A 21,206-nucleotide genomic window follows, 5' to 3' on the forward strand; every position below is an offset into this window, starting at 1 on the left:
CAGTGGGTAAAAGTGGCACCAAACTGCATGTAGATGCACATATAGTCAGTTTGGAGGGAGAAGATAACTAGAGCTATTAATACAGAGGCAACTTGCCAGTTGAAACAGGGGAGCTGGATAACGAGAGAAATAAAAGTTTGATTTTAATCCATTCTAAATTAAATGTGGCTGTTCTGTAGCTGGCTAATTCTGTTCATAACTACAGATGGATCAGAATAATAAGTGGGCTACTTTTGGAACGCTGCATAGCTTTGTTTAAAAATTATTTTTTATTTGCATTTGTCTTTTTTCATTTTAAAGAAGGAAAAAAAGGAAGAAATACCACTTTTTTCTATGACACCCATTGAAACAATTCTTGGCTGTTTCCCATCCAGAAGAGATAGATAGATAGATAGATAGATAGATAGATAGATAGATAGATTAGATAGATAGATAGATAGATAGATAGATAGATAGATAGATAGATGATAGATTGGTTGGTAGGTAGGTAGGTAGATAGATAGATACATACATACATACATACAAGGGTTGAATGAAAAGTAATGCTTCCACCTTCGTAACCACTCAACAGATGGCAGTCCTGGTATTCGGCAGGTACTGGCTTGTTCAGTAGACTCTCCTCTACAGTTCCATTTTGGCAGGAAGCCATAGCATTGAAAGGTTGTGTTGTTAAAGTGCAATGTATGGAATCCTGCACAGACAATTGGTCAATGCGACTTAAGCAACGTGCAGATATTGAATTCTTGACAGAAGAAGGCTCAATTCCATCATTGGTGGAGTTCAGAATGCTCTTGGATTGTAGGTGAACTATAAATCCCAGCAACCACAACTCCCAAATGTCAAGGTCTATTTCCCCCAAACTCCGCCAGTGTTCACATTTGGACATATTGAGTATTTGTGCCAAATTTGGTCCTGATCCATCATTGTTTGAGTCCACCGTGCTTTCTGGATGTAGGTGAACTACAACTCCAAAACTCAAGGTCAATGCCCACCAAATGCTTACAGTTTTTTTCTGTTGGTCATTGAAGTTCTGAGTGCTAAGTTTGGTTCAATTCTATTCTTGGTGGAGTTCAGAATGTTCTTTGATTGTAGGTGAACTATAAATCCCAGCAATTACACCTCCCAAATGACAAAACGCCCCCCCCCCCAACCCCACTAGTATTCAAACTCAGGTGTATTGGGTATTTGTACCAAATTTGGTTCAGTCAATGAAAATACACCAAACATTTACATTGCAATTGATAACAGTAGTAAAACATATAGTTATGAAGTAGCAATGAAAATAATTTTATGTTTGGGGGGGGGGTCACCACAACATAAGGAACTGTATTAAGGGGTCATGGCATTAGGAAGGTTGAGAAACACTGTCCTACATCACAGGGGCGGCTCAACCATTACACAAAGTAAGCATTTGCAGTATAGTTGATTTTGCCCAGGGGCGCTCTTGAGATGCTCTTGGGGTAAAATAGACCTTGACATATGCGAGTTGTAGTTACTGGGATGTATAGTTCACCTAAAATCAAAGAGCATTCTGAACTCCACCAATGATGGAATTGAACCAAATATGGCACACAGAACTCCCATGACGAACAGAAAATAAATATCAGTGATTGGTTGGGGGGTGGGGGCAAAATACTGTTTGCTTACCGTTGAAAATTACCTAGGGCCGCCTCTGCTACATCATCAAGTCTGCAAGCTTACCCAACGGCCTGGTCCCACATCCACATTTTTAATTTCCTTCTAAAAGGAGAGGAGGGATGAAGATGACCTAATTTCCCTGGGGAGTGAATTCCACAGGTGGGGGGCCACCACCGAGAAGGCCCTGTCCCTCGTCCCCGTCAACTGTATTTGTGACAGGGACGGGGCCAAGAGCAGGGCCTCTCCAGAAGATCTGAAATTTCTAGGTGGAACGTAGAAGGAGATCCGTTCGGACAGGTACGCTGGGCCAGAACCATTTTTCAGCTGCCTAGCCGAAAACAATTTTTTCTATTAGCCAATTTTCGGTAGGTTCCTGAAAATGGATAAGGATACCCAATGAAATTCAGATACCAAAAATGAATTGCCCTCCAGCCAAATAGCACAAGCCTAATAGATAGTAATGGTACTTTGTGCTACCAAAGGTCATCTCTAATTACTACTCTTTTCCACCAAACTCCAAGGAGGCCCCTCGGGTGCTGGACGAGTGCCTGGCCGCTGTGTCTATCTGGATGAGGAGGAACAAGCTGAAGATCAATCCTGACAAGACAGAGGTCCTCCTGGTCAATCGAAAACCAGGTCGGGGTATAGGGTGGCAACCTGTGCTGGATGGGGTTACACTCCCCCTGAAGTCACAGGTCCGCAGTTTGGGGGTCCTCTTGGACTCATCACTTACACTTGAAGCTCAGGCATGGGCGGTGTCCAGGAGGGCTTTTGCACAATTGAGACTCGTGTGCCAGCTGTGACCATACCTCGTAAAGGCTGATCTGGCCGGGGTTGTCCATGCCTTGGTCACCTCTAGATTTGACTACTGTAATGCGCTCTACGTGGGGCTGCCCTTGAAAACGGCTCAGAAATTCCAACGGGTTCAACGGTCGGTGGCCAGGTTGTTAACTGGCGCTCCTTCCAGAGAGAGGTCAACCCTCCTGTTTAAGGAGCTCCATTGGCTGCCGTTCATCTTCCGGTCCCAATTCAAAGTGCAGGTGCTCACCTACAAAGCCCTAAATGGTTTGGGACCCGTCTACCTGCGTGACCGCATCTCCATATATGAACCCACACGTTCCCTTTGATCATCTGGAGAGGCCCTGCTCACGATCCCACCTGCGTCACAAGCACGTTTGGTGGGGATGAGGGGCCAGGCCTTCTCTGTGGTGCCCCCCCGACTCTGGAACTCTCTCCCCAAGGACATCAGACAAGCCCCAACGTTGGCAATCTTTAGGAAGAGCCTGAAGACCTGGCTGTTCCAGTGTGCCTTTCCAGATTAGGAAACTCCTGGCATTAGGCTTGGGCGGTTTCGTTCGTTAATTTCGTAATTCGTTATTAATTCATATTTAAATTAGCTTACGATCCAATATTGAGCCATGAAGGACTACTGTGAGGAGTAATTAAAAATCCAAACAATTTTTCCAATTTATTTCGTATTGTTTCGTAATTGTTTCGTAATTGGTTCAAAATTGTTTCGAAATTGTTTCGTAATTATTTCTGTGTGTCTGGTGCAAGTTTTATAGTTGTTTGTTTTATCAGTGATAAAAAATAAATTATCACACTAACAGTCAACAACAGAGGGAGAAGGAAGCTTCAGAAGTTCCTCCTTTCCCATTTGGAGGTTTTTTTAGCATATTGCGCAATCTCGTCCGCCATTAACGAATCGATTCGTAATTTTATGAAATTTCGTAAATTTTGAAATTTTTTAAAGGCAAATTTCGGAATTATTAAAAAAAACGAAACGCAAGGGCCCCCTAAAAACAAAATGAGTTTAGAACCAAATTTTTCCGTTGTTACCCAAGCCTAATAGATAGATAGATACAAGGGTTGAATGAAAAGTAATGCTTCCACATTCGTAACCCCTCAACAGATGGCAGTACTGGTATTTGGCAGGTACTGGCTTGTTCAGTAGACTCTCCTCTACAGTTCCATTTTGGCGGGAAGCCTTAGCATTGAATGGTTGTGTTGTTAAAGTGCAAAGTATGGAATACTGCACAGACGGTCGGTCAATGCGACTTAAGCAACGCGCAGTCATTAAATTCTTGACAGCAGAAGGTATCACTTCAAAGGAGATTTATCAGAGAATGCATGCAGTTTATCATGATTGTGTTGATGTGAGTACTGCACATCGTTGGGCGAGTAAGTTTAAAGATGTTGAGGAGGGAACATCTGACTTGCATGACAAACAAAGAGTTGGATGTCCTGTGATAGCAACCACCAAGTTTCACAAGCAAAAGGTTGACATATTGATTCAGGATGATCATCATATCAGAGAGATATCAAAAGCTCATCTCTAATTAATGTTCCTCACTGAAACATTGAAAATGTCATTGTTATTTATTTTTTGCATTTGAATGCAACCTTACTCCCAGAATAAGATGCAAGGAGGCTTCCAAACAATTAAAAATATTCACAATAATTTTTTTAACAATAATTAAAAACACATAAATATCCCTGTGGCATATTAAAAGCCTGCTCCAATAGGAATATTGTTACCCGACAGTGAACGTACAGGTGTGGAAAAGCCGGAAAGGAATTGAAAGGAGACGAATCCATAAAGCAAATCACTTAAACTGCTCTTGCCTTTGATGTTTGCCAAAATAAGAAAGCCGTAGCAAATATTATCATTTTCAATCATAGTCTACATAGGAGATTATTTGATTCCCATCCCAAAATGCCTTTGTGGTTTCTAATTCATGCCTATATCTTTTCAACAAGACAGCTGGAGAGAAACCTTCCTATGGCATGCTAATGGTATCTGTTCTGCTCTCTCATCTTCCCAGGGAAAATAAGAACGGATATATTATTGGAGGATTAAATTTGCATGCAGGTGGATGGCTGGAAACTCTCAGGCAAAAATGTTTCATAGACCCATTAATTCATGTCTGAGAAGTAGTGTTTGTCTTCTCGTCCAAGGAAATCCCAATGAAATACGTCTAAGGCCAAGACACAGCCATATTTATACAGTTGAAAGAAGCTCAGTTTCCAGTAAAATCTCATTCGTATATTTATGTATCTGCTATATTCCTACCCTTTTCATTCTTTGAAGACCATGATATAGAACTTCTACCCTTGGCAATGCTCTCTTCTCAATAACAACCTTGTGAGGAGGTTGGCCCGAGGTGTTTACAGCTGAGTTTAAAATTGAATCTAAGCCTCTCTAAATCTTCATCCAGTATTCTAACTGGCTTTGGTTTTAATCTGTATGGAGAAGACCAACTCATGTCCCTGGTTGCTTAGCAGCGACGGCATTATTTTCTTTGACTGGACAAAGCTATGCTGCAGGTGATAAAACATAGATGGTTGTGTAAAAGTGGAGGATGCAGACCTGCCTCTGGAGGGAAGATGGGAAGAAAGAGGGAATGAAGTATCATGGAAGGCAGTTTTCCACCTCAATTCATAGGGAAAGGTGGACTAATAGTAGTAGGAATGATGATCATCGTACTGGAGGAGGCCATAAGGACCATCCAGTCCAATCCTCAACCATGCAGGTATCAATAATCAAGGCATTTCTGACATACGGTCATCATAATCATCATCATCATTATTGTATTGAAAGAGGCCATCCAGTCCAATCCTCCACCATGCAGGTATCCATAATCAAGGCATTTATGACATATGGTCATCATCATTATCATCATCATCATTATCATCATCATCTTCATTATCATTGTCATCGTAGTACTGGAAGAGGCTATAAGGACTATCCAGTCCAATCCTCAACCATGCAGGTATCCATAATCAAGTGCATTTCTGACATATGGTCATCATCATGATCATGATCATCATCATACTGGAAGAGGCCATAAGGACCACCCAGCCCAATCTTCAACCATGCAGGTATCCATAATCAAGGCATTTCTGACATATGGTCATCATCAGCATCATCAACATCATCATAGTCATCATAGTACTGGAAGAGGTCATAAGGACCATCCAGTCCAATCCTCAACCATGCAGGTATCCATAATCAAGGCATTTCTGACATATGGTCATCATCATCATCATCATTGTCATCATAGTACTGGAAGAGGCCATAAGGACCATCCAGTCCAATCCTCAACCATGCAGGTATCCATAATCAAGGCATTTCTGACATATGGTCATCGTCGTCGTCGTCACATAGTACTGGAAGAGGCCACAAGGACCAACCAGTCCAATCCTCAGCCATGCAGGTATCCATAATCAAGGCATTTCTGACATATGGTCATCATCAGCATCATGATAGTCATCATCGTACTGGAAGAGGCCATAAGGACCTTCCAGCCCAATCTTCAACCATGCAGGTATCCATAATCAAGGCATTTCTGACATTTGGTCATCATCAGCAGCAGCATCATAGCATTGGAAGAAGTAATAAGGACCATCCAATCCTCAGTCATGCAGGTATACATACTCAAAGTATTTCTGACATATGGTTGTCATCACCATCATCACCATCATCACCATCATCACATTGGAAGAGGTTATAAGGACCATCCATTCCTCAGCCATGCAGGTAGACATACTCAAAGTATTTCTGACATATGGTTGTCATCACCATCATCACCATCACCACCATCATCATCATTATCATCATCATCATCACATTGGAAGAGGTCATAAGGACCATCCAGTCCTCCGCCATGCAGATAGACATACTCAAGGCCTTTCTGACATATGGTTGTCATCACCATCATCACCATCACCATCATCATCATCATCACATTGGAAGTCATAAGGACCATCCAGTCCTCTGCCATGCAGGTAGACATACTCAAGGCCTTTCTGACATATGGTTGTCATCACCATCATTACCATCACCATCACCATCAGCAGCAGCATAATCATCATCACATTGGAAGAGGTCATAAGGACCATCCAGTCCTCAGCCATGCAGGTAAACATACTCAAAGTATTTCTGACATCATCACCATCATCATCATCAGCAGCAGCAGCATAATCATCATCACATTGGAAGAGATCATAAGGACCATCCAGTCCTCAGCCATGCAGGTAGACATACTCAAGGCATTTCTGACTTATGATTATTGTTATCATCGGCCCCTTCTACACTGCCATATAATCCAGATTATCAAAGGAGATAATCCACATTACCTACTTTGAACTGGATTTTAATTTATAAACTGAACTTGGTGTGGGACAGCCAAGGAAGTGTCCCTGTCCACCACTCCGCGGCTAGCTGGGGGAAAAACATGGGACCGCCTTTTAACCGAATCCAGGCAACCTCTGAGGAAATGTACAGGGAAACTTACCCAAGGTAACTAAGGCCAGACTCCTCCCCCTTTCCTATGCCATTTGCATTCATCTCCCCTGACAAAGTTAACCTCAGGAGAGTGTTTAGGCCTATTATCCTTGAAAGGGGGTGCCTTGGGTATATCTCAATCTATTTTCCTTATTTGTTGTCCAATGACAACCTATTTAATGTCCCACCATCCCAATTTGCCCTGACAGTATAGGGTAGGCGAAAAAAACAACAACACCCTAGAACATGTGGGGGGGGGGGATCCTACCCGGCCACCTAATGGCAACATGATATACTGTTATAAATCCCTAAACGACTCCGGCCCAGTTTACCTGTCCGAACGGATTCTCCCCTATGAACCATCAAGGTTGTTAAGATCTTCTGGAGGGGCCCTGCTCTCAGTCCCACCACCCTCGCAATCGCGTCTGGTGGGGACGAAGGACAGGGCCTTCTCGGTGGTGGCCCCTCGGCTCTGGAACTCTCTCCCATTGGAGATTAGAACTGCCCCTTCCCTCCTGACCTTTAGAAAGTTGGTGAAAACCTGGCTCTGGAACCCGGCATTTGATGAGTGAGTCAATAACCCTTGACCACACGGACGGATGGTGATGAATTGTGATTTTATTCTGACGACTTGGCCTTATGTAATTATATGATTGTATTTTAATGTGTTTTATATAGAGTTTTATAGGATGTGATGTTTTAACTATTGTGTATGAACTCCTCTGTTGTAAACCGGCCTGAGTCCCTCGTCGGAGGTGAGAAGACCGGTATATAAAAGTTCTAAATAAATTAAATAAATAAATAAAATATAAAGGGTGGGCGTGGTGGGTAGACTATCATCTGAAGACTGAAAAAAGGGAGGCAGGCCAAGCGATTGCCTGGCTCTGCCCCCTAAATAGTTCCAGCCAGAACTACATTGTCTCCCTTCGGCAAAGGGGACAAACTGCTCTCCCTCCCCAGCTGCACCGTGGAGGGAAAGCTTCTTCTCTCACATTTAGGAGCGACTTCCCGTCGCACATCAGGGGTGAAGGGGCAATGCCAGCTAGCTTGTAGATTTTATCAACAGGTGTAGGTTTAAGACATCCTGTGATTATTCTGCGTGTTTCATTCAATGCTATGTTCACCTGCTTTGCACCTGCTTTGAAGGAACTAGCGGAAGTCATTTCGGAACCATTGGCAATCATCTTTGAGAGTTCTTGGAGAACAGGAGAAGTTCCAGCAGATTGGAGGAGGGCCAATGTGGTCCCAATCTTCAAGAAAGGAAAAAAGGACGACCCAAACAATTACCGTCCGGTCAGCCTCACATCGATACCAGGCAAGATTCTGGAAAAGATTGTTAAGGAAGTGGTCTGCAAACACTTAGAAACAAATGCAGTCATCGCTAATAGTCAACATGGATTTATCAAAAACAAGTCATGCCAGACTCATCTGATCTCTTTTTTCGATAGAGTTACAAGCTGGGTAGATGCGGGGAATGCCGTGGATGGAGCGTACCTGGATTTCAGTAAGGCCTTCAACAAGGTTCCCAATGACCTTCTGGCAAGGAAACTAGTCCAATGTGGGCGAGGCAAAACTACGGTGAGGTGGATCTGTAATTGGTTAAATGGACGAACCCAGAGGGTGCTCACTAATGCTTCCTCTTCATCCTGGAAAGAAGTGACAAGTGGAGTGCCATAAGCAGGGTTCCATCCTGGGCCTAAGTCTTTATTAATGACTTAGATGAAGGGTTAGAAGGCAGGATCATCAAGTTTTCAGATGACACCAAATTGGGAGGGAGAGCCAATACTCCAGAGGACAGGAGCAGGATTCAAAACGATCTTGACAGGTTAGAGAGATGGGCCAAAAAACAAAATGAAGTTCAACAGGGACAAATGCAAGCTACTCCACTTCAGCAGGAAAAACGAAATGCAAAGATACAGAATGGGGGACGATGCCTGCCTTGAGAGCAGTACGTGTGAAAGAGATCTTGGAGTCCTCATGGACAACAAGTTAAACATGAGCCAGGAATGTGATGTGGCAGCAAAAAAAGCCAATGGGATTTTGGCCTGTATCAATAGGAGCATAGTGTCTAGGTCCAAGGAAGTCATGCTACTCCTCTATTCTGCTTTGGTTAGACCACACCTGGAATATTGTGTCCAATTCTGGGCACCGCAATTCAAGAGAGATATTGACAAGCTGGAATGTGTCCAGAGGAAGGTGACTAAAATGATCAAGGGTCTGGAGAACAAGCCCAATGAGGAGTGGCTTAAGGAGCTGGGCATGTTTAGCCTGAAGAAGAGAAGGCTGAGAAGAGATATGATAGCCATATGTGAGAAGAAGCCACAGGGAGGAGGGAGCAAGCTTGTTTTCCGCTTCCCTGGAGACAAGGACGCGGAACAATGGCATCAAACTACAAGAGAGGAGATTCCATCTGAACATGAGGAAGAACTTCCTGACTGTGAGAGCCGTTGAGCAGTGGAACTCTCTTCCTCGGAGTGTGGTGGAGGCTCCTTCTTTGGAAGCTTTTAAACAGAGGCTGGATGGCCATCTGTCAGGGGTGATTTGAATGCAATATTCCTTCTTCTTGGCAGGGGGTTGGATTGGATGGCCCATGAGGTCTCTTCCAACTCTTTTATTCTATGATTCTATGAGACATATTGCTGGGAGTGACCCTCGTGTACTAAGGCTGCTTTGTAGCTTTCCCCAATGGTCCATCTCTCTGCTAAATTTTCCGTGTGCCTTCCTTTTGTTTCAAAAGCCCAGAATGCTGACTTCTGAATGCTTTTCGACTAAGCTCTGTGCAAAGTCATCCTGAGAAGTGTGTGTGCTCTCCCTCTCCCTGTGCCTCTCAATACACCTGAATAATTTCTCTCTCTCTCTTTGAACTAGCAATAAATCACTGCAGGTGATGCTCTTCCAGTGGGATTATTTCTCCTCTCAGTACTTGACCTTCAGCCCAAAAGTATGATGGTGTACCTGAAGCACAGGCTAATCCCTTGAAAACGTGCTACCTGTTGTGTCTAATTCTTTGAGTATCAGCTTCTCATCTGCCGGATGCTTAACAGACTTACATTTCTGCCATCTGCCTGGATGGCTTAACCCTTTCTTTGCCAAATGTCATAGGTGGCACAATTCCTACTCACAGACGTACAATGAGAACACAGGGATCCTGATGGGTCACTTGCATTTTGATGTGATTTATTTATTTCTTTGTCGTGTCAGGACAACCAGTCAAATTATATTACATTTCTAAGAACAAAGCAAACAGACAAAATACAACATTTGCGAGTTTGGTAGTTGATTAAATGTCCTTTGACCAGTATCTGGCCACTTGGAGTGCTTCTGGTGTTGCTGCAAGAAGGTCCTCCATTGTGCATGTGGCAGGGCTCAGGTTGCATTGCAGCAGGTGGTCAGTAGTTTGCTCCTCTCCGCACTCGCATGTCGAGGATTCCACTTTGTGGCCCCATTTCTGAAGGTTGGCTCTGCATCTCGTGGTGCCAGAGCGCAGTCTGTTCAGCGCCTTCCAAGTCGCCCAGTCTTCTATGTGCCCAGGGGGGAGTCTCTCATTTGGTATCAGCCATTGGTTGAGGTTCTGGGTTTGAGCCTGCCACTTTTGGACTCTCGCTTGCTGAGGTGTTCCAGCGAGTGTCTCTGTGGATCTTAGAAAACTATTTCTAGATTTAAGTCGTTGACGTGCTGGCTGATATCCAAACAGGGGATGAGCTGGAGATCTCTCTGCCTTGGTCCTTTCACTACTGGCTGCTACTTCCCGGCGGATGTCAGGTGGTGCAATACCAGCTAAGCAGTGTAATTTCTCTAGTGGTGTAGGGTGCACACACCCCGTGATAATGCGGCATGTCTCATTAAGAGCCACATCCACTGAGATGTGTTCCACACTAGGCATGCGTACTCAGCAGCAGAGTAGCATAGCACAAGGGCAGATGTCTACACTGTGTCTGGTTGTGATCCCCAGGTTGTGCCAGTCAGCTTTCGTATGATATTGTTTCTAGCACCCACTTTTTGCTTGATGTTCAGGCAGTGCTTCTTCTTTTCTTTTTTCTTTTCTTTTCTTTTTTTTTTTTTGTAGATAAGAGCAAGGTCCAGAGTTACTCCCAGGTATTTGGGTGCGCTGCAATGCTCCAGTGGGATTCCTTCCCAGGTGATCTTCAGAGCTCGGGATGCTTCTCTGTTCTTGAGATGAAAGTACATGTCTGTGTTTTGGATGGGTTGGGGATCAGCTGGTTTTCCCTGTAATAGGCAGTAAGAGCACTTAGAGCTTCGGAAAGCTTCTGTTCTACCATCTCAAAGCTCCCTGCTTGAGCAGTAATGGCATGATCATCAGCATAGATGAAACTCTCTGTCCCTTCTGGCAGTGGCTGGTCATTTGTGTAGATGTTGAACATGGATGGAGCAAGCACGCTTCCCTGAGGCAGGCCGTTCTTCTGTTTCCGCCATCTGCTTCTCTGGCCCTGGAACTCAACAAAAAAGCTCCTGTTTTGTAACAGGTTTCCTATTTTGATGTGATCATACAATCATAGAGTCATAGAAGCAGGAAGAGACCTTGCTGGGCATCAAATCCAACCCCCTGTAAGAAGCAGGAAAATCACATTTGAAGCATTGGCCACAATGACCATCAGGCACCAATTCACATCAAGTATAGCAGTGTGCATTGTGCACTGTGCACCTATATCAATTCAATAATGGTTATTTTTTCCTGTGCCTCTACAACTTAGTTACATAAAGGTACATTAAGTATAGAATTTGGGCCTGAAGGAAAAGAGAAAGTTAATAGACCAGGCACTTCTAGAACCTCCAAAAATGATCAATCATGTTTTCTCCTCTTAGCAAAAAATTTACGACAGAAGAACTGTATTTTTTCTCCCTTAATGGCAAAATTGTTTGAGCCAAGATTTAGTGTGATCTGTGGATCTCTGCTGCACTGCCATTTCACTTTTCTAACACTTTAACTGTCACCATTCATTCTCACAAAGTTCTGAGATGTGTAACTACAATGAGCTACTTAGAAAGGTATTTAGAGTTTACTTTTCATACTATTCCTGAACACCAAGTGCATTAATTCTGTAATGTAGATAGGCATTCAAGGTCATTGAATTGCAATTCAGGCAAGTGGACCCAAGACAGAAATCCTGGACAATTAATGTGGTGTGAAATTGATAGACTAGTGTAGTGCAGAGAAAATAATAATAATAATAATAATAATAATAATAAGAAGAAGAAGAAGAAGAAGAAGAAGAAGAAGAAGTGCCTAAAGACCTTGGCCTGCACTTAAACACAATTGATGTTGACAAGATTATCATCTGCTATGTCAAGATCAGATGCCAGCCAATTAAAGAAGTATAATTTATTATTCAAACAAACACAAAACAGCCCAAAACAAAACCACAGGGCAAAAAAACACTTATTTTTCAGTTTGAAAAAGCCCAAACAGGCAAAAGAACCCACAAAACCCCAAACAGAATATATTTATTTATTTATTTATTTACTTTATTTGTATACCGCACTATCTCAGCCCGTAGGCGACTCAGTGCGGTTTACAACAGGACAATATACAAAGTACATAGCATTAGCATCTAAACAGTCACTAAAGCAGTTAAAACAATACAACAATACATCAGTAAATGGCAAACATCAATACATCCAATAACTAATCCGTCACGTCTCATCAGTAAAATCACAATCCGATCTCGTCATCCATTATTCCAGTTCCAAACTCAGTCAATTGATTGCACTGCTTAATTGAAAGCCTGTTCAAAGAGCCAGGTCTTCACTCTTCTCCTGAACACCAGCAGGGAGGGAGCCGATCTAACGTCTGCGGGAAGGGCGTTCCACAGCTGAGGGGCCACCACGGAGAAGGCCCTGTCTCTCGTCCCCACCAGCCGTGCTTGTGAGGCTGGCGGGATCGAGAGCAGGGCCTCCCCGGATGATCTTAATGTCCTAACTGGTTCATAGGGGGTGATGCGTTCGGACAGATAGATCGGGCCAGAACCGTTTAGGGCTTTAAAGGCTAAATCCAGCACTTTGAATTGTGCCCGGTAGCAAATTGGCAGCCAGTGGAGCTGGCGCAGCGGAGGAGTGGTGTGCTCCCTGAGTGCCGCTCCTGTTAACAACCTGGCTGCCGATCGTTGGACCATTTGCAGCTTCCGAGCCGTCTTCAAAGGCAACCCCACGTAGAGAGCGTTGCAGTAATCTATACGGGATGTCACCAGCGCGTGGACTACCGTGGCCAAGTCAGACTTCCCAAGGTACGGGCGCAACTGGCGCACAAGTTTTAATTGTGCAAAAGCTCCCCTGACCACCGCCGATACCTGGGGTTCCAGTCTCAGCAATGAGTCCAGAATCACACCCAAGCTGCGAACCTGCGTCTTCAGGGGAAGTGTAACCCCGTCCAACACTGGCTGTAACCCTATACCCTGTTCGGCCTTGCAACTGACCAGGAGTACCTCTGTCTTGCCTGGATTCAGATCGAACCCTGAGGAACCTCACAAGACAATGGTTGTGAGGTAGAACAGGTGTCTCCCAATAACACCTTCTGAGATCGACCCTCGAGGAACCTGGATTAACCAGAGATATAATCCGGATTAAAATCAAAATGCTTAAATGCAGCTCAAACTTGCTCCGACAAACAACAGAAGCAAAATAAACAGTAGAATTAAGTTCGCAGCCACACTAATGAGTAGTAGCCTTTCAAGGGTTATAAAATGTAACCCGAGCCTCAAACACAGCAGGAACAGCATGCTGACTCCAAGGCTGGTATGCAAGAATGCAAGAAGGATGATAACACCAACTCCAGAAGCACAGCCGCAGACGTGGAGGAGAGAGTAACGACAGTGGTTGAAGTGCAGTCCGGTCCAGTCCAAAGGGAAACGAACAGCTGCAAGGTCAGATCCCAATCCGATGGAAAACACAAGGAGCCAAAGCAGCGGGGCAATACGGCAGCTAATGCAAACATCAAAACAGTGCAGTCTAGCAAAAACCCACACAGTTCCAGCCCCCTTTGCTGCTTAAACCCAGAGCATAACTTACATCCCAAAGTCTTCTTCCAAACCCATCTTCTGTAACACAAAGATCCAGAAAGCGCCCAACAAGACTTCTTGCCGATTGCAAGGTTACAATTGCAAACACTCCCATTTTAGCTACAAGTCCTCGTCAGAACTTGATTCAGCCAACACCCTTGTCCCAGCTGCACCCTGTTGAAACTCCTCATCCGAACTGGAGTCGCCCGTAGTTCGGCCCAACCCATCCCCAGCTGTGCTTCTTCCACCACTCCTCCAAGTAGTCCATCTCTGGTCTAATCCTGAAGTTCCCCAAGACCCATCCGTGCCTTTGCTACTCCAACCTTCAAACGTGCCACTGCTTGTGGGTTCAGCACAAATATCCCGAATCTCTTGAACCCTTGTCCAATCCATCCCATCAGACCCAGAGTCTGATATCCCATCATCCATATCATTTGCATCAAAACCTTCAAAAGAATCTTCATCTGTTGGCTCACTAAGTATCTCCCGGATTCTTTTCCTTTGTTGCTCTTCATCATAGTCTTGAGCTTTGAGATGGTTGAACAGAAGCTCTCTGAAGCTCTAGGTGCTCTTACTGCCTATTACAGGGAAAACCAACTGATCCCCAACCCATCTAAAACACAGACATGTGCCTTTCATCTCAAGAACAGACAAGCATCCTGAGCTCTGAAGATCACCTGGGAAGAAATCCCACTGGAGCATTGCAGCGCACCCAAATATCTGGGAGTCACTCTGGACCGTGCTCTTACCACTGCCTGAACATCAAGCAAAAAGTGGGTGCTAGAAACAATATCATATGAAAGCTGACTGGCACAACCTGGGGATCACAACCAGATACAGTGAAGACATCTGCCCTTGCGCTGTGCTACTCTGCTGCTGAGTATGCATGCCCAGTGTGGAACACATCTCACCACACTACATAGTGGATGTGGCTCTTAATGAGACATGCCGCATTATCACGGGGTGCCTGCACCCTACACCACTGGAAAAATTACACTGTCTAGCCGGTATTGCACCACCTGACATCCACTGGGAAGTAGCAGCCAATAGTGAAAGGACCAAGGCAGAGACATCTCCAGCCCACCCCCTGTTTGGGTATCAGCCAGCACGTCAACGACTTAAATCTAGAAATAGTTTTCTAAGATCTACAGAGACACTCACTGGAACACCTCAGCAAGCGAGAGTCCAAAAGTGCCAGGCCCAAACCCAGTACCTCAACCAATGGCTGATACCCAATGAGAGACTCCCCCCTGGGCACACAGAGGACTGGGCGACCTGGAAGGCACTGAACAGACTGCGCTCTGGCACCACGAGATGCAGAGCCAACCTTCAGAAATGGGGCTACAAAGTGGAATCCTCGACATGCGAGTGTGGAGAGGAGCAAACCACTGACCACCTGCTGCAATGCAACCTGAGCCCTGCCACATGCACAAGGGAGGACCTTCTTGCAGCAACACCAGAGGCACTCCAAGTGGCCAGATACTGGTCAAAGGACATTTAATCAACTCTCATACTCACAAATTTTGTAATCTGCTTGTTTGCTTTGCTCTGTTAGAAATGTAATATAATTTGACTGGTTGTTCTGACACGACAAATCCTGCTGCAGTTTTGGAGGAGGGTTGACCATGGATGATGGGACTTGCAGTATGTTTACTCACTTACTGAAACCACTGCAACCCTAATCCAATGACTGATCAAGACCAAACTTAGCACACAAAGCCCCCATGACCCACTCTACATCTTGGTGCAGTTTGGAGGAGGACAGACCGTGGATGATGGGACTTCAAGTACCTCCACTCCCTTTCCAAGATTGCTGCAACTCTCATCCAATGACTAATCTAGAGCAAACTTAGCACACAGAGCCCCCGTGACCCACTCTACATCCTGCTGCAGTTTTGGAGGAGGGTTGACCATGGATGATGGGACTTGCAGTATGTTTACTCACTTACTGAAACCACTACGACCCTAATCCAATGACTGATCAAGACCAAATTTAGCACACAGAGCCCCCATGACCCACTCTAAATCCTGCTGCAGCTTGTAGGAGGGTTGACCATGGATGATGGGACTTGCAGTACCTTCACTCACTTACTGAAACCACTGCCACCCTCATCCAATGACTCATAAAGACCAAATTTGGCACACAGAGCCCCTATGACCCACTCTATATCCTGCTGCTGTTTGGAGGAGGATGGACCATAGATGATGGGACTTCAAGTTCCTTCACTCACTTCCTGAAAACAATGCAGCCATTATCCAATGACCAATAAAGACCAAACTTGGCATACAGAACTGCCGTTACCCACTTTCTCTAATAACCCGGGCAGCGTCGGGTCCCCAAGCTAGTAAATAAATAAATCATAGTCTTGCTCGCGAGTAGTTTTCCTGCCTTTCCTAATACAACTAGTGTTACTATCATTGCCAGCAGACTCTATCACAACAGTTGTTCTGTGTTTAAGAATTGCAGTCAGCCCTCCATATCCACTGATTTGGTTAGGATTTGAAAGAAATTTCATCAGAGGAATATTATACTCTTCCTTAGAAATGCTTCACCATTCTTTGTCCAGGATAATTCAGAACTATCAGACTGTAATTTAATAACCATTGACTCCAACAAAATGCTTGATATAGTCACTCTCCTCCAAATCATCTTATAACTCACATTGACCTCGGAGGTACTCCGTAATAAGGAGCTTCTTTCCCTGTTGTAAAAGTAATTCTGGCCACCTATGGCAATATAACTAATCTCCTTGTCATGTCACAGTAATTACCAATGACATCCCCTGCATATCTTAATATCATTTTTGGTGCCATACAGACATTAGGCTCATTATCTTTCTGGCACATTGCAAGACAATGAATTGTATTCCTAGTCTTCCTCTGCAAGAGCTTGTTTTGAAACTCATGTGCCAAAGCATGAGAATGAGAGCGAGGCTCCCATTCGCCTTTTGAGAACGACAGACAAGGGAAGTTCAACAGGGACAAATGCAAGATACTCCACTTAGGCAGGAAAAATGAAATGCAAAGATACAAAATGGGGGCCGTCTGGCTCAAGAGAAGTACGTTTGAAAAAGATCTTGGAGTCCTTGTGGACAACAAATTAAACATGAGGCAACAATGTGATGTGGTGGCAAAAAAAGCCAATGGGATTTAGGCCTGCATCAAGAGGAGCATAGTGTCTAGTAGGCCTGGGCGGTTTCGTTTCGTTAATTCGTAATTTGTTAATAATTCGTTAATTTTTCCAATTACAAAATGATAACGAACCATTCTGGAGCAATCATTAAAAAAAACGAATTTTTGAATACGTTTTGTAAATGCTTCGTATTTCGTTATTGTATTCATTTCGTTATTGTTCTGAGGTCGTTTCGTTATTATTTCCGCATGTCTGGGCCAGTTTTATGGTTTAATTAGTGAAAAAAAATTATAATATCACACCAACAGTCAACAACAGAGGGAGAGGGAAGCTTCAGAAGTTTTTGGAGGTTTTTTAGCGTATTTCGCGGTCGCGTCCGCCATTAACGAATCGATTCGTTATTGTTTCGGAAATCGATTCGTTAATTTTTTACCATTTACGAAATTTCGTAAATATCGAACTTTTTAAAAGGAAAATTTTGTAATTATTTTAAATATCGAAACAAAAAAAAACCCCAAATACAAATCGATTTTAGAAACAAATTTTTGCGTTGTTACCCAGGCCTAGTGTCTAGGTCCAGGGAAGTCATGCTACCCCTCTATTCCACTTTGGTTAGACCACACTTGGAATATTGTGTCCAATTCTGGGTACCATAATTGGAGGGAGATGTTGATAGGCTGGAATGTGTCCAGAGGAGGGCAACTAAAATGATCAAGGGTCTGGAAAACAAGCCCTATGAGGAGCGGCTTAAACAGCTGGGCATGTTTAGCCTGAAGAATCTGATCTCCCTGTGAGTTCCCATTATTGAAAGGGGATTTGAACCCTGCTCTTGTAGAGTTCTAGTCCAACATTTTTCCTGCTGTGTCACCCTGGTGCATAATGCTGTAAGCATTGACTCTGCCATTATTTCCAAGCAGGGCTGATATAAGATACCCTCTATGGATTTATTGATCAATTTGTCCATGAACCGCTGTAAGGTGTTTGTAAAGCTCTCAATACTTCTAGAAAATAAAATGTAAAGGTTTGTACAAAAAAAGTAGTCTTCCTTAAAATAAGGAAGACAGTTCCATCTTGTCTCCTGCACTGTGCTAATAATATAATATAATATAATATAATATAATATAATATAATATAATATAACATTCTGCCTTGGTTAGACCACACCTGGAATATTGTGTCCAATTCTGGGCACCACAATTCAAGAGAGATGTTGACAAGCTGGAATGTGTCCAGAGGAGGGGGACTAAAATGATCAAGGGTCTGGAAAACAAGCCCTATGAGGAGTGGCGTAAAGAGCTTCCCACTGAGAACTGGGAAGCCCTGGCCCTTGAGCGCTCCAGCTGGAGGACAGCTGTGACCAGCAGTGCTGCAGAATTTGAGGAGGCACGAGTGGAGGGTGAAAGAGAGAAACGTGCCAGGAGGAAGGCGCGTCAAGCCAACCCCGACCGGGACCGCCTTCCACCTGGAAAACAATGCCCTCACTGCGGAAGAAGATGCAGAGCAAGAATAGGGCTCCACAGCCACATACGGACCCACAAGGAAATCCATAATGGAAGACCATCTTACTCGTCCAACGAGGGATCGCCTAAGTAAGTAAGTAAGTAAAGAGCTGGGCATGTTTAGCCTGAAGAAGAGACGGCTGAGAGGAGATATGATAGCCATGTATAGATATGTGAGAGGAAGTCACAGGGAGGAGGGAGCAAGCTTGTTTTCTACTTCCCTGGAGACTAGGACACAGAACAATGGCTTCAAACTACAAGAGAGGAGATTCCATCTGAACATGAGGAAGAACTTCCTGACTGTGAGAGCCGTTCAGCAGTGGAACTCTCTGCCCCAGAGTGTGGTGGAGGCTCCTTCTTTGGAAGCTTTTAAGCAGAGGCTGGATGGCCATCTGTCAGGGGTGATTTGAATGCAATATTCCTGCTTCTTGGCAGAATGGGGTTGGACTGGATGGCCCCTGAGGTCTCTTCCAACTCTATGATTCTATGATTCTACAATTCTTCTATGCACCATATTTTTTTCATAGATATTAGTTTATGGAAGAGTCTAGGTTTTTGGCCTAAGGTTCTCATCCTTTTCCTCTCCTCATTTTCCTCCTCCTCCTCTAATCCATTTGGTAGCATCTCAATTTTTCTTGTATCTTCATCTGCGACTCAATCTGCTTTCTATTTGATTTTTCTTGTATCTTCATCTGCGACTCGATCTGCTTTCTATTTGATTTTTAATTTTCTTTGATAGATGTTGTGGGGCAATTACTAGAGCAGGCATGGGCAAACCTCAGCCTTCCAAGTGTTTTAGATTTCAGTTCTCACAATTCCTAACAACTCGTAAGATAGCTGGGGTTTCTGGGAGTTGAAGTCCAAAACCCTGGAGGGTCACAGTTTGTTGTGCAGAAGCAGATTTTAGCCAAGTTCCATGCAAAAGATGCACAGGCAAGAAAAAAAAAGGTACAGAAAAACTTTACTCTTATCATCAGAGGCATAAACTTGCAGTGTTGCATACAAAAACAAACAGTGCAACAAACTTACATAGTCGTAAGTAACACAGAATAAGGCTTCTTCATCTTCATACAAATGAGAGAGCAAAACATAAATCTTGAGTAAATAGTAGGGCTGGGTGGTTTCGTTTCGTTAATTCGTAATTCGTTAAAAATTCGTTATTTTTTTTGTTAACAAAGCGATAACGAACCATTCTGGAGCAACTTAAAAACGAAACGAATTTTTCAATTCGTTTCGTAAATGCTTCGTATTTCGTTATGTATTCGTTTCGTTATTGGTTTGAGGTCGTTTCGTTATTATTTCCGCATGTCTGGGGCAAGTTTTATAGTTGTTTTTTGTTTAATTAGTGAAAAAAATTATAATATCACACCAACAGTCAACAACAGAGGGAGAGGGAAGCTTCAGAAGTTTTTTTAGAGTATTGCGCGATTGCGGCCGCCATTAACAAATCGATTCGTTATTGTTTCGTTATTGTTTTGTAATTTTTTTACCATTTACGAAATTTCGTAAATATCGAACTTTTTTTAAGGAAAATTTCGGAATTCTTTTAAATATCGAAACGCAAAAAACCCCAAAAAACGAATCGATTTTAGAAACAAATTTTTCCGTTGTTACCCAGGCCTAGTAAATAGCTATTCTACCATAGCATAGAGAAGGAGTCCACAAACCTTTTAAACAGAGGCCGGGTCACAATTCCTCAAACTGTTGGAGGGTCGGATTATAATTTGAAAAAAACATGAATGAATTCCTATGCACACTGCACATATTATTTGTAGTGCAAAAACACTTAAAAACAATACAATGATTAAAACGATGAACAATTTTAACAAATATAAACTTATTAGTATTTCAGTGGGAATTTTGGACCTGTTTTTGGCTGTTGAGATAGGATTGTTGTTATTATTGTGTGCTTTCAAGCCGTTTCAGACTTAGGTTGACCCTGAGCGAGGGCCAGTTAAATGACCTTGGAGGGCCGTATCCGGCCCCCGGGCCTTAGTTTGAGAACCCCTGGCATAGAGCATCGCTGTTAGAGCATAGCAGCATTACAGCATATTGCGTCTCCTCCTCAGAGTAGTATATTGCTTCTCCAAACTGTATTATAAAATCCATACAGTTATACCCCACTGGTTGTGGCCAAAACATGGTGGCTGACCTACATTACCAGCTGCACACAATAATTAACATCATAAGGTTTTTCTTTAGAGGCAGGGGGCAAGAGGGATATACTGGCCACCTCTCCCTCCCTCTCTCAAGCTACCGGTCTCTCAGCTGTTGTGTTTTTCCCCTTGTGCAGGAGGGAGAGGCAGGGGAGGTGTTTTTTTAACACATGATCTGTATAGTCCTTTAGGTTTGTGGAGGTTTAAGTTCTTTCCAGTTATTTTTTTTTAATGAAGGACATACATTGCTTTAGTTGGTGTCTTATGTCCAAATTTGGTGTCAATTCGTTCAGTGGTTTTTGAGTTCTGTTAATCCCACAAATGAACATTACATATTTATTTATATAGGTTAGCCGTCCCCTGCCATGCGTTGCTGTGGCCCACATGGGGGTTCTTTGACTCAATTGTAACATTGGTGGGCTTCAGAATGCTCTGTGATTGTAGGTGAACTATAAATCCCAGCAACTACAACTCCCAAAT

The sequence above is a fragment of the Anolis sagrei genome, chromosome 10 (assembly GCF_037176765.1).
Source record: "Anolis sagrei isolate rAnoSag1 chromosome 10, rAnoSag1.mat, whole genome shotgun sequence".
Lineage (NCBI taxonomy): Eukaryota > Metazoa > Chordata > Lepidosauria > Squamata > Dactyloidae > Anolis > Anolis sagrei.